Genomic DNA, 13884 nt, shown 5'->3' on the forward strand with positions numbered 1-13884 from the left:
TAAATAATCACCAGAGAATTTCAGCACTGAGCTGTGCTAGAGGTGCATGTTTGGGCAGAAGTCAGCGCACATTTCAGTCAGCACAAGTTAGGAAAGACAAAACACCTCCCACGCAAAACTAAAGGCAGAGGAAGCAGCAACAGCTCGGAGGCAGATAAGAGGCCTGTCAGAACAGGCTTGGACTATCCCTGCAGCCAGAAGCCATCCAATGAGAGAGAAAGCTATTCGGGGAATGAATGAATGGATATCAAGTCTGATGTTGAGACTTCCATTTGGCAGAAAGCTGAGCGAGATGTTTGGATGCAGGGTGGGTACATCTAGGCGCTTGCTCTAACCTACAGCACTGGGTGATTAGATGGTAGCAGGCTGACCACAAACTGAACAAGGACAGAAGCCTACATCCTGTTTTGCTTGGATGAAAAAAAAAATGGAACACTGGGTACCACTGAAGGGAAAGGGAACGTTCAATGGCACATATCCCAGTGTGGGAAAAGACAGCTGGCACCCATGGAAAGACAGTCAGTGACACACACTGGAGCCAGTCCTGTTCCCATTGAAGTCTATGGTTGTTTGCCTCTGGTGCTGGTGGGAGTAGGGTCATAAACAAAGGGCTAGCAACGTCTAGTTTACATGAGCCTAAAGCATTCGGCCTTTGCGCTCTTAGGGCTTGATCCAAAACCTACTGAAGTCTATGGGAGCTTTTCAGATGATGTCAGTAGGCTTTTAATCAGGCCCTTGGAGCATAGGGCCTGGGTGACACTTAAAATGGAGGTTACTTTGTCAACCTAGCCCTCAATGTAGGTGCAGCTAGGTTGATAGAAGAATGCTTCTGGCAACTAGCTACCATCCCTTGGGAAGGTGGAGTTCCTGCCACGATGGAAAAGCCCCTTCTGTCGCTGTAGGCTGGGTCTACACTATGAGGTTACAGCAACATAGCTATGCTGTGTAGACATGGCCCAGCTGTGACACACAGAGCCAGCCCTTCAGGGAAGAAAGTAGCATCACAGGATCATATTTTCACACCGGAAGTGGAAACAGGGGAACGCAACCAAAAACTGATAAAACTTTGTTGTCAGAGCTACACTACAAACCTGTTTCCATAGACGGATGATTTGGCTGCATGGTTCATGTGGCACAGAGAGGGGCCCAAACCAAAATCCCAAATCCAAAGCACTGGCGCAATATGGGTCTGAATCCAGCTCCAGAATTCACCATCTCCTCTTATCTTTATAAAGGGTCAGTTCAAAATTCTAGAACCAAACCCACACATGCTTTGAAGAAGCACAGATGCAGACCTAAACCTTGTAACCCTTTGAGCCTCTCTCTAGTATAGGTTTTTCCATAGCAATTGCCATTGAAGCATAGCCCTGTCGAATTCCCTCAATTTTGTTCAGGGTTTTATTATAGCAACTCCCATGTAAAAAACCAAACCAAACAAAACTGGAGACAGGATTGTACAGGAAGCCACGGTAAAGCTTGGAAACATTGTGTACCAGTGGTGGCACTGGGACGGCTTCTGAGTAGACAAGGAAAAGCAAACACACAAGTTACAAAAATCCCAAAGAATCTGTCTTTAGGGCAGCAGTTGGAAACAGGAAGAGCTGAGTACTGGGTGCAGAGCAAATACCAGAGCTACCGAAGTAATGTCGTAGGAACCCCAGCAAGTGGCTTTCCAGAAGACAGGTGTTTCTTACATGTTTGTATTCCATCCCTTTGACAGCAATTTTTTAAGGCTGTGCGCATTCATCTGGTCTCCATGAAAGGCAAGCTACTAATCGGAGATAGGCCGCAACCAGAACTTCAGATCTCTTTGAATTCCAGGAGATGTTGCACTTTCAAATCCCCAAACCCAAACCTGCCTCTGTTTCTGAGTCTGAATCAGACTGGGGATTGGTCCTGCTTTGGGCAGGGGGGTTGGACTAGATGACCTCCTGAGGTCCCTTCCAACCCTGATAGTCTATGAGAAGGGAACTCTACTCGTTCTCATTCAGATGAGGCCAGAAATCTTACATGAACAATTTGTGAGATGACAGCACCAGCAAACCTGGTCTCCCCAATTCAGTTTCCAACCCTCATCTTGAACCTATATATAATCCAAAATTGACCACCACCGCCTCTCCCCACCCCCACCTTTAGCAGTAATAGTGCTAGTGGTCACTCTGCATGCTTCTCCATATGGTTCTCATCTCAGCCCTCAATTTGCAGCAATCTCTCCCATTTCCACCCTGCATCCCATTACTGCTCTGTGTAGGAATGTATAAGGCTACCAAATCAGACAGCCCTACATCTTTTCCCAACAATAGATCTTCCACCAGGTAAAATGCCAAGCTAAACAGATGCATCTTTCATCACACTTTAAATACATCTCAGTGGGAATCGTGGAGTTGTCAGGGAAGACCCTTGGCTTATTAGAAACTCGGAAGCCAGTTGCAGCCAGCTCATTGTCACTGAAATTGCTTGTTCTGTCCACTCCATGGATTCTATATGCATCATCAGTCCTGCTGGTGACCTATTCCCTTTGCTAAGTGCAGATTGATTTATCTGCAATTAATCAGTAAAAACGAAGGTGCTTCTCAGTTATAATACTTTGCTTCCCTATGGTGCCTCGTATAATAGAGGAGTTCTCAGTGTTCTACAAACATTCATTGAGTCTCATGACACCCTCTGAGGCAGATGAGGGACAGATAAGAGGTGACTTTGCCTAGCAATGAAATGCAACCACCTCTGGATTGGAATACAGCAGCCGTTTGGCAGTGCACAGAAACAGTGCCCAAGAGTTGTAGGGCAGGAAATGAAGGATCCACCATGCAATTACATGTGCAGGAGGGCTGAGCTCAGTCAGGTTGTCCAAGTAGGAATTCAGGGAGGACCTCAGAATCTTTCAAAATTGTAATTGGAACTCTAGTGGCCACCAGTGGTCAGGACGTATGTTTTACACCCCAAAGGAGAAGACCTCCAGCAGCCTCACAGAATGCCTTTTCATACCAACAGAAAGCATCATGCTGCCTGTACACCCACCAATCCCCCTTCTGTTTTTCCCTAGAAGTCACCAGCCCGTTTTGACCCAGCCAACGCTGCTCCTGTAAAATTTCGCAAGATTAGCCTAACGCCAGATACTATTGCTGTATCTTAGCATCAGTGCTATATGCGTCCCCAGAAAACAGACTTTATCTCTCCATAATAAAGCACCTGTAGGTGATGATCATTGGCTGGAAACCTCCCCCAAACATACCACTAGGTGCACTGGTTCTTTATTCTTTGTCTCAAGAGCTGCATATATTATTTCAGCAGCTGATGAAGTGACACTTGTCTAGATACTGTAGAGTCTCTAAAGCTTTGGGGGATCTTTGGGATGGAAGCTGCCATACAAGGTTATTATTTCCACTTTCGGTTGTGCCACTATTTTGTACCTCAAGCTTCTCCTAGACTTATGAGCAGACCATGTTCATTAGATGGATTCCCCCACGCTCTCTCGTCTCCCTCCTCCCCAAAAGATATCTGAGCTCTATGTTTAATTTACACTTGGAAGAAATGTCAAGAAAGAAATCTTTCCTTTTAAAGCCATAAATATTCAGAACATGGTTCTTAGGCCATTTCCCCTCACTTCTCCAGCTAATAGCTTAGTGCAAATTTAAAGCCAGTCTTGCCAAAAAACTTCACTTGTGAGACATCACTAAAATATTTATTGCTCGCATTTTTCACAGCTCCTTCATTTTAAATGCAGCCATGTGAGTTTCTTCTGATGCCCTGCAAACGATAATAGAGGAAACCCGCACCCATGTCAAGACATAGCTGCAGACCTCCCGCTCTCGCATGTTCAGGGTTACCAGATTCAGCTCTAATCTTTGAGAGATCATTGGTTTAACCAGTGACAATGCCCCTTTCTGGGGCTACCAAATTTCAGGCATCTCACCCTACACCATGCAGGCAGCAGCCCTGTTGCCCAGACTGGCTGTCTCCTCATGCATCCAGCCAGGCTACATGCATGAACTGCAGTTCCTTCCCTCTGTCCCCAAGGGCTGCTACAGCGCCTGGCTTCAGGCAGCTTCTCTGGTTCTTCTCCCTGGTTCCACTGCTTGCACCAGGCCAGGATGCAGGCAGCAGCAACTGCTCCTGGGGAGGAGCAGGCCAAGGACTCAAAGGAGGGACAGAATAGGGCAGAATCTGGAAGAGGATGGGGAATATATGCAAATTCTCATTCAACAGCGTGCATCAAATGTCACCCATGGAGCTATCCCAAACTTGGCAGCTATGACTTCCATTGGAGGTAAACTGAGGCACGGAGGAGTAAGGTGATTTGCCCCTGGCTAGAGAGTGAGCCAGGAATAAAACTCAGGAGTTGTGGGGACCCCTCCCCTGGCTGTGGTTCCTACGCAGAACTCTCTGTCCTAGGGGAAAAGTGCACGTGTGTGTTTACATACACTGGAGAGCTGCAAACGGTACCATGGTCTGTGTTAATGGCAAGAGCTTCCACTGCCATGGCCCTGCAGGCTTCCATCCAGAACATGCAGCAATCACTTCGCCCACCACTAACGCAAGCAAAGGACTCTTCACACTCCACGCACGCTGATGCTAGGACAAGCTCCCACCTCCAGCAAGAGGCCCCAGGGGGCTTTTGTGGCCATGCAGAGAGCACCCAGGACCTCTGTTTTTAAGGCCTTGTCCAAATGAGCCACCCCTGAGCAGGGGCGGCTCTAGCCATTTCGCTGCCCCAAGCATGGCGGCACGCCGCGGGGGGTGCTCTGTTGGTCGCCGGTCCTGCGGACGTGCCTGCGGAGGGTCCGCTGGTCCCGTGGCTCCGGTGGACCTCCCGCAGGCACGCCTGCGGGAGGTCCACCGGAGCCGCCTGCCGCCCTCCCGGGACCGGCAGAGCGCCCCCCACGGCATGCCGCCCCAAGCACGAGCTTGGTGTGCTGGGGTCTGGAGCCGCCCCTGCCCCTGAGTAAACTGCCCAGTGTCAGTATTCAGTACAGCCTCTCCCCACCTGTACCAGAGGGGCTGTAAATGTCCTTTTGGGCGGGATGGGTTTCTTCTGGGTCCCAGCCACACAGAGCTCCCTCCTGCATGATGTGCCTAAGCCACAGTGAGTGCAATGCTTGCCCTACACAGGAGTGCAGCAGGGACAACAGTTTTCTCCAGTCATGCTAAACACCCCCTTGTCTGACTTCAAACCAAACAAACCCTGGTGTTCGCTTGCACCACTGCTGGGGGAACAATGATGCAAAGCATGAACAAGCCATGGAGGAGAAAGAAACAACAACAAGGTCTGCTCAAACCTGCTGCATTGGGCCCCCCTGCAGCTCAGCTCTGACTTACGCCGCACTTCAGCCAAGTTGCCTCATGCTGAGCCTTCCCCCAAGTCTACAACAGCCTCAACATTTGGGATGATGCCTGAATCTGCAGGGAAACTAAGCTCTGGGAGGCAGTATGTGGCACAGGGGGTCTCCCTAAAGAATTCTCCTCCAGAGGGAGAGAAAAAGCTTTACCACTCATCAGCTCCTTTCACAGCCTGCAGGTAGCTGAGTCCCACGCTAATGGAAAAGAAGGGAGAGGAGAATGCCTGAGGCAGGGTGAGAACAGCACCACAAGAACACCAATGAGACTTAGGCCCTGTCTACACTGGCAAGTTTCTGCGCAGTAAAGCAGCTTTCTGCGCTGTATCTACCGAGGTGTTCTTCAGCAGAGCTGATTTGTTTCTTGCCCATTAATGGGAACTTTCCCACCCCACTGTACCGTCGGGCTGGGAGGGGACACCATTGCTGCATAGGGGTCAGGGCAGAAGCCACAGTCTTGGAGAAGACCCTTCCTTGATTCCCTGCTCACCCTCAGCACTAAGAGATCTTTCATAATGATCACCTCCTGTGGAAAGTGTGGGGTACTGGCTGTGTTTTAAATCACTGAATCAGTGATCTGTGTGTTGCAAACAATAGTGCTTCTGTAAAATGTTGTGTTTAAACTTCACAGAGACGACCGTGAGAGCCCAGCCTTCCTCTTTGTTATTGGCGGCTGAACGGCTGCGCAGAATTAGAAAGTGGCCAAGAACTAAGGAGGACTTTGTACGTGATGTTATGATGCACTCCACCGCTGAGAAACAGGAATTGAAGGAGTGGTGGGACAGCGAGAAGAGGGACCAAAAGGAGAACATGGCACACCAGAATGAAGCCACAGAGTGGCTCTTAAACTTTATGGAGTGCCAAGCAGACATGCTCCAGGTGATACCTCTTCAAACCAAGGGGCTCCACACCTGCCCTCCCCTGCAGCTACTGTCACAAAATTCTTTCCCATGCTCCCCCCAGACACTGCCAAAACACTCTTATTGACCTCCTGGCTCCAGTCTATTCCTCACGTTCCACTTCTCCCCCCTCACAGTCCAGCACTGCAGACTCCCACTACCCACTGCACTCAACACCCATCCCTCTGCAGTTTGGCCCTGCTGAAGTACAGTACCCGCTGGATTTTACTCCAAAGGAGAAAGTTGGACATGATCCCTGGACATACACAAATCTTTAGCCATCTTGGGTCCCCTCCTCCTCGTGGGACCTTCCCTTCCCCCTAGCCCCCTCACTGCTGATTTTTTTGTGTGTGTTTGTTTCACTCTCTCCTCTGGTTGTTGTTTTTTAATAAAAAGAATTGTGTTGGATTGAAAACAATCTATATTCTATTAATTGAAAGCAAATAGAACCCTGCAAAGCAACAGATGGTTATGTTAAACCTTCATATTGCATCATCTGCACCAATCAAAATCACCTCCTAGCACTGCACTCCTGAGCACAGCAACAAATATTAGTGGCTTTCAGCTTCTAATTGCTGCCTCAAGGCATCCCTGATCCTTATGGCCCTGTGTTGTGCCCCTCTAATAGCCCTGGTCTCTGGCTGTTCAAACTCAGCCTCCAGGCGCTGAGCCTCTGCGGTCCAGCTCTGAGTGAAGCTTTCACCCTTCCCTTCATAAATATTATGGACCGTACAGCACGTAGTTATAAGCATAGGAATATTGTCATCAGTCAGGTCCAGCTGCCAATAGAGGCAGCACCAGCGGGCCTTTAAACAGCCAAAAGCACACTCAACAGTCATTCTGCACTTGCTCAGCCTGTTGTTGAACTGCTTCTTGTTGCTGTCAAGTTGTCCAGTGTATGGCTTCATAAGCCACAGCATTAAGGGGTAGGCAGGGTCTCCCAGGATCACAATGGGCATTTCGACTTCCTCTACAGTGATCTTCTGGTCCAGGAAGAAAGTCCCCACTTGCAGCTTCCTGAACAGGCCAGTGTCCCAAAAGATGCATGTGTCATGCACCTTTAATGTCTGTGAAATGCCCATGGTGATCCACCTGGAGAACCATTCCTTGCAATTAATGTACTTGGTGGCTAAGTGGTCTGGTGCCGGAATTGGAATGTGCGTGCCATCTATCGCCCCTCCGCAGTTAGGGAAGCCCATTTGTGCAAAGCCAGCCACGTCACGCACGTTGCCCAGAGTCATGGTCTTTCGGAGCAGGATGCAATTAACGGCCCTGCACTCTTCCATTCACATGAGTCCAATGGTCAACTTTCCCACTCCGAAATGGTTAGTGACCGATCGGTAGCAGTGTGGAGTAGCCAGCTTCCACAGTGCAATCACCATGCACTTCTCCAACGACAGAGCAGCTCTCATTCTTGTGTCCTTGCGCTGCAGGGCTGGGGCGAGCTCATCACACAGTCCCATGAATGTGGCTTTCCTCATCTGAAAGTTCTGCAGACACTGCTCATCATCCCAGACATGCCTCATGATGTGATCCCACCACTCAGTGCTTGTTTCCCAAGCCCAAAAGGGGCGTTCCACTGTGATCAGCACCTCCATGAATGCCACAAGCAATCTCATGCTGCAGCTAGTACGCATCGTGAGATCAATGTCGCACTCCTCTTGCCTTTGTAGTTTAAGCAATAACTCCACTGCCACTCGTGATGTGTTGGTCAGAGCGAGCAGCATACTGGGCAACAGTTCGGGATCCATTCCTGCAGCCCAAAGAGGCAGGGCGCACAGTACACAAACTGTTGAAAGATGGTGCCAAATGCAGACAGAAGCACAAGGATTGCTGGGATGCGAAGCAATGTACCACAAATCATTGGGACAGGACCCAGGATGCCCCGCGACCCCCTCCATCTTCCCACAACTCTTAGCGGCAGAAAAGGAAGAAATTCTCTGTAGGATAGCTCCCCAGAGTGCCACGCTCTGAATACCATTGCAAGTGCCGCAAGTGTGAACACACTATTGCACAGGCAGCTGACAGTGTGAACACATAACAGTGGTTTGCCTTCAGCGCTCTCTGAGCGGCGCTGTAACTCTGCCAGTATAGACATGCCCTTAAAGTTACCAGCCGTGTTCACAAAGGACCCCATCCTTCAGCCAAGAGCTGAGCCATCCCCAGGTGTCAGGCAGGAAGACCAACTCCAGCAAAGAGGGGAGTGGACTCAGAATCAAGCTTTCAATTGCCTACTGGGTGCCATGGCAACTAATTAGAGCTGGGACTTGAAGCAGCTGCTGGGGAAAGGAAAAGAACTCACTTATACAAGAAATCCCCGGGCTGAATTGTTTTTTATTTCTGCTCAGAATTATTCCTCTCGCCCCACCTCTACCCTCTTTTCAAGGCTAATTTTCAAATGGGGCCTTGTCCTTCCACCATGCTAGCTTGGACTCTGAACCTGCAACATGTTACAGGCTAACCACTGTCAGGCAAGGGCAGCAACTGGATGAGAGACCGCTGAGAAACACCTGTTATGCTGGTAGCTGTGGACAAAAGTGGTGCTGGTAATTCAGGAGGGGTCCCTGAGTTAGTATCGAGCCTCCAGCATGGCTGTGCAGTGGTGGGCCCCGCTCGTGTCCAGAGCCCTGCATGGGCACAGGGGTGAGGAGCTGATTGCAGAACACGAGTCTTGGTGTTTGCTGGTCCCCCACTTTGAGATCCTCTGGTGAAAAGCAGGAGGGATCCACTGTATTACCCTCTAGAGGCTCACTGGTACTGGTGCCATGATATTGCTGTCACTGGCACCCTGCTATCCCTATCACTGCCGCCTCCAGGCAATTCCATCCTCCCCATTTCCAGCCATGGTCTGTCCCAACCCTGTGAATGCATCCTCCAGGCTCCTGCCCCACACCCCACCCTGGTAGCCTCTCCAAGTACTGCAGAGTCACTGCCTCATTCCATGCACCCTTCAGGAAATAACCCCAACCCCCATGTCTTCCCCAAGCAAAGCGCCATGTTCCTCCATCATGGCTGCTCCAGCCACTGCCCCAACCACTCAAACGGCCTGACCAGGAAATGCCCTCATCCTCGCGGATAACTCTTTCAACCATGGCTCCCCTGACCCTGCTGATGTCCCTCCAGGTAATGCCCCATGGCATGGTCTACTACACCTTCATTGCCTTCCGGCACTCTGATCCCCCCATCCACTCCTCATCCATGCATTGCTACCCCCATCCAAGCTCTGTCCCAGGCCCTTTCCAGAGAAGGCTCCCATGCCCACCAGCTGCTCTGGGACGGAGTCTGTATAAGAGAAGCCCACTATCAATGGGCAAGAGAGTTGCCCTGACTATGGGAGGGAAGGGAAAATCAGAGCAGGCAGGTGGGAGGAGTTAGCAACGCTCTGGCTGGAGAAGCCTTTAGGATACGGGGGAGGAGGGTTTGGATAGAGGAACTTTGGGAAAAGGAGCAAGCGGATACAGAGAGCAGGGTAGGGGGGGTCTGATTCAAAGATAACTCCCTGCCGCTTGGTAGCCATGCTGCATCTGTTCTGCGGCCATTGTTCCGTTCAGCCTCTTGTGCTCCCAGGTCCACCCCCCTCTCATCAGCTTGGAATTCGTGCCCAAAACACAATTAAAAGGGAAGAATTTAAGCTCGTGATAAAGAAAAAAGCACTTTTCAAGCAGCCAAGTGCACGACTCTCTAAGCATGTGCCAGTTGGCTATTAATACAGAAATGTGTTGATTAGCTGAATTATTTATATGCTTTCAAAATTTCCAGACTATACCCACCCTATTTTACTCAAAACTGAGGGGGAAAAAACCCAGCAATCCTGTTACTCTGGAAAGCCAAACCAGCAAATTGGGTTTAACACTTTAAGAGTTTGCTCTGCTTGTGTGTCTCTCTGTGCCACAAAGCAAGAGGCAAATTGTGTGTGACGGGGCCTACATTATTATTGCTTGGCACTATTGAGAGGAATGAGGTGCCTGGGAGTGAAATCCTGGCCCCATTGACATTGATGGCAAAAAGTATTTCACCCCAAATCTCTGGCCTGTGGTGATAACCTAAGAGCTCAGTGCTAAGTGAGAGGCAATCAAACGGCCACTGAAGTATTTTCATTGGCCTTAATGAGAATTGGATCAGGCTCCTGGAGAGAAATAACCTAAGCAGGGGAGAACAAGCAGAGTTCATGGAACCATACCCTCAGCTAGTGTCAATTGGCCCAGCTCCACTGGACATGCCCAAGAGTTTGCTTGCACTAGGGGGTGGGAACTGGGTAGGGCCTACCATCCCCTGCGGATAAAACTGAGGCTTCTACCCTAAAGCCGTGTTCTCAGTACATCTGCTAGCGGTCTAGGGCAAGGGCCTCTGCACTGTAACCTGCCCACCCCACCCCCAGCTAACAGAGCTCCTCTAAAGGGCACGACAGACACAGGACCAGCCAGAAGGTACATGTCTCCCTCCTGCACGCCCACCCCCCCCCTGTGTTGCTCTTCCTGTTCCAATCCTGCCATTTTAGCAATTTACCCCAGCTCTGAACTAATCTCTAGGGCTTTGTTTCCTTCCTCCAGGACTAGGGTTGCCAATTTTGGTTGGATGTATTCTTGGAGGTTTCAGCACATGACAGACTTTAATTACAGATTAATCTTTAATTCCTGGAGGGCTGGCAACCCTATCTGGACCACCACCTCATCTATCCCAGGCCGGGCTGGGGCTTTCAGAGGGTGGCAAGTTACCATGGTGATGGCAAGGGTTGCCCAGCAATGACTCAGGTGCTGGAGGAGCGACCATGGGCACTGTGTACTGTGCGCCAGGGCTGGGTGCCCAGGGGACTCAGAGCTGAGTGTGGGGCAGCCAGCAAGGCATGAAGGCTAAAGGGAATGGGTGACAGGGGATGGATCACTTGATGATTATCTGTTCTGGTCATTCCCTCTGAAGCACCTGGCATTGGCCACTGTCAGAAGACAGGATACTGGGCTAGATGGACCTTTGGTCTGACCCCGTATGGCTGTTCTTATGTTCACCCCACCTGTTCTCTCGAATTACCATAATTTATCCTAGTGCTAAACTGCCCTTCAGCCCCCAACTTTTATGAGAACCAAAGCAGAGTCATTTGTTTTAAAGAGAGTTTTTTAAACCAATGTCCCAGATTTTCAACATTCATGCCCATTTTTCTTGATGAGGCATTTGACTTAATTTACTGGACTATTACAATCAGTGAGGAGAGTGGGGGGTTTGGAGGGAAGATTATGCCCCGTGGAACGATAATAAATAAGATTTGTGGGGAGCCATTAAAAAAAGGCAAATCTTAGATTCCCTTCTCTTCCACTGTGACATTGGCTGACAGGGGGCACTGTCAGCATAAATTCAGAGTTTCCTACATTTCCTTGGCTGGAAACTGACAGAGGCAGGGATATGAAAAGCAACCTGCTAGTACAGAGATGTCCCTATAGGGCTCCTAGCATTTAAAGATGGGTAAGGATGAGATGTATCTTGCAGGTGAAATTTCCCCTTTAACTACCCAAGTGCTTGCAGCATCACCGCTGAGAATATTTGAAGGGGCATCTCCCCCCAAATCGGGAGAGCACCTAGCTTTGTTTGCAGAGCAACCCATCCTGTGTAAGAACAAGCTATGAGTTGCTTGAGGATAATTGTTTATCCAGAAGCCCTCCCTGCTGTGTGTAAAACACCATCTCCTGGATGCACTGAACTCCACCCACCTGAATTTCACCAGATAATGGCATTTCTCTCACCCAGCCCTAGCTCCTCTGCTTAGCTACTGAGGAGGTCTGGGGGGCTCATCCAACATTGGGCACATGTACTTCCGGGGGCAGGAGAAATGGACTCCATCGAGTCAGCCTTTTCTAGTTCTGTTCTGATTCTGTGCTGACTACTACACTTCTCTGTGGCTCCTAGGGCTTTGCTGTGTTTACTGGTTGCTTTCAGTTCTTTTCTCCTCAGAGAATTATCTTTAAGACTTCAGGAGTCATATGTCTCTGTGCAAATCCCCTGTAACAAGGAGCAGAACCCCAGAGCTCCTTAACACGCACAGATGCTTAAGCTCATGGCTGGGCTTCCATGTCAGGGCCAGAGAAACTGAACAAACCTCCTTTAGAGACCGCTGGGAGATACCACTCTCAGGAGGAAGGGATGGTTAGCAGGGGCAAACTCTTTCACACCTTAGGCAAAAGGACCTTCTAATGCAATGCGTTGCTAGTACCATTTGCAACCACCTGAAGCCATGCTCGGGTGTGGGGCAGTGTGAGATCAAGCCATTCAGAACCAAGAGAGCTTGTTTCACACAGGCATTGAGTGAATACAAATTCTTGTAGTTAAAGAGATTAAAAATAGCATCTGCACTGTTCCAGACAGCCACAATCAAGCTACTGTGAAAGCCAGCTCACATGGCTGATGCTAAATGCTATTATTAACCTGAATCCTACCCAACAGTATTGTAGGAAAGAGAAAAATCAGATTGAAGAAGACAATATAACAGTGTTACTACCTGCTGAGCTGTTCTGCACCCTTCCGGCCCACATTTATGCTTATACATGGTTTCCAATCTTCCACACAAACCGCTATTCCATGTAATTAAGGGAGGAAAAATGTAAAGGTCTATCTTTCCCCATGTACAAGATAGATTTTCATTTGTTGAACCACAAACAAGCCTCTAAATCAATATATGGATTTCCATCATGCAGTAAGCTTTCTGCGATGGGGCACGTTAGGGGAGGTAAGCAACACACAAAGGTTCACTTTTCTTCTGTTTCAGACTTTTGACTATATTAGCCCCCTTCCCCCCCACCACTATATCTGAGGTCCTTTGCAGAATAAAAAGCGACAGTCTTTTGTTCCCCGTAGTAGGTACAAGAAGAAAAAATCATCTTATTTGAGGACTCTGGTCCATAGAAAGGATTAAAAACCAGTAAGTTTGTTATTCACCTATTGGATTGAAACAAAGAATATTGAAAAAATTGAAATTTGCTTTTTTTGCATTTCTCTCAGCTGGGACATGGAACCAAACTGCTGAGTTTCACTTCCCAATTCACATTGGTGCAGCTTGGATTTGCAGTTCTGTGGGGGAATGTTCAACTTTTCAACTAAATAAAAACCACATGAACACGTTGTAGGTGTTAAACTCATTTGAACAACAAAATAATCTAGTTTGGCGTAAATGAATGAGTGGTGATCTTCAAGTTCCCAAAAGTTTGTTTCCAAATTTAACTATTCCCAGGCTTAGTGATTACTTGTCAGGTATTTTGCTTACCCTTTGCAATTCCATTTAAGGAGGCACAAGATTCTTGGTGCCTCTTATAGGACTGGAGTTTGGTATTTAAAAATAAAGAGACCTAAAAGAGACCATTTTTCCAAGCCCCCGGAGAGAGGTTGATTCCTTTACCTCCACCCAAAGCTACTTTCTAGCCAAACTTTTTGAATGGGTTCAAGGTGGATACCTGCCTGTAATGAAATCCAGGTCTCTCTGCTAATAAAGAGACAAAGACCAGGTGTTCAGGCATTCAATGGAGAGGTGGCTAGAATGGGAAATAAAATAGGATCCTTGCTATGCATTTTGTCTTCATTTGGACTACAGATCAAATAGATACTGTGATGTCTTTCTGTTCCTCTAGGTATAGAGATGCTATCAGGCCATTGAGTCAGAGTAAAGACCCATC

The sequence above is a fragment of the Mauremys mutica genome, chromosome 7 (assembly GCF_020497125.1).
Source record: "Mauremys mutica isolate MM-2020 ecotype Southern chromosome 7, ASM2049712v1, whole genome shotgun sequence".
Classification (NCBI taxonomy): Eukaryota; Metazoa; Chordata; order Testudines; family Geoemydidae; genus Mauremys; species Mauremys mutica.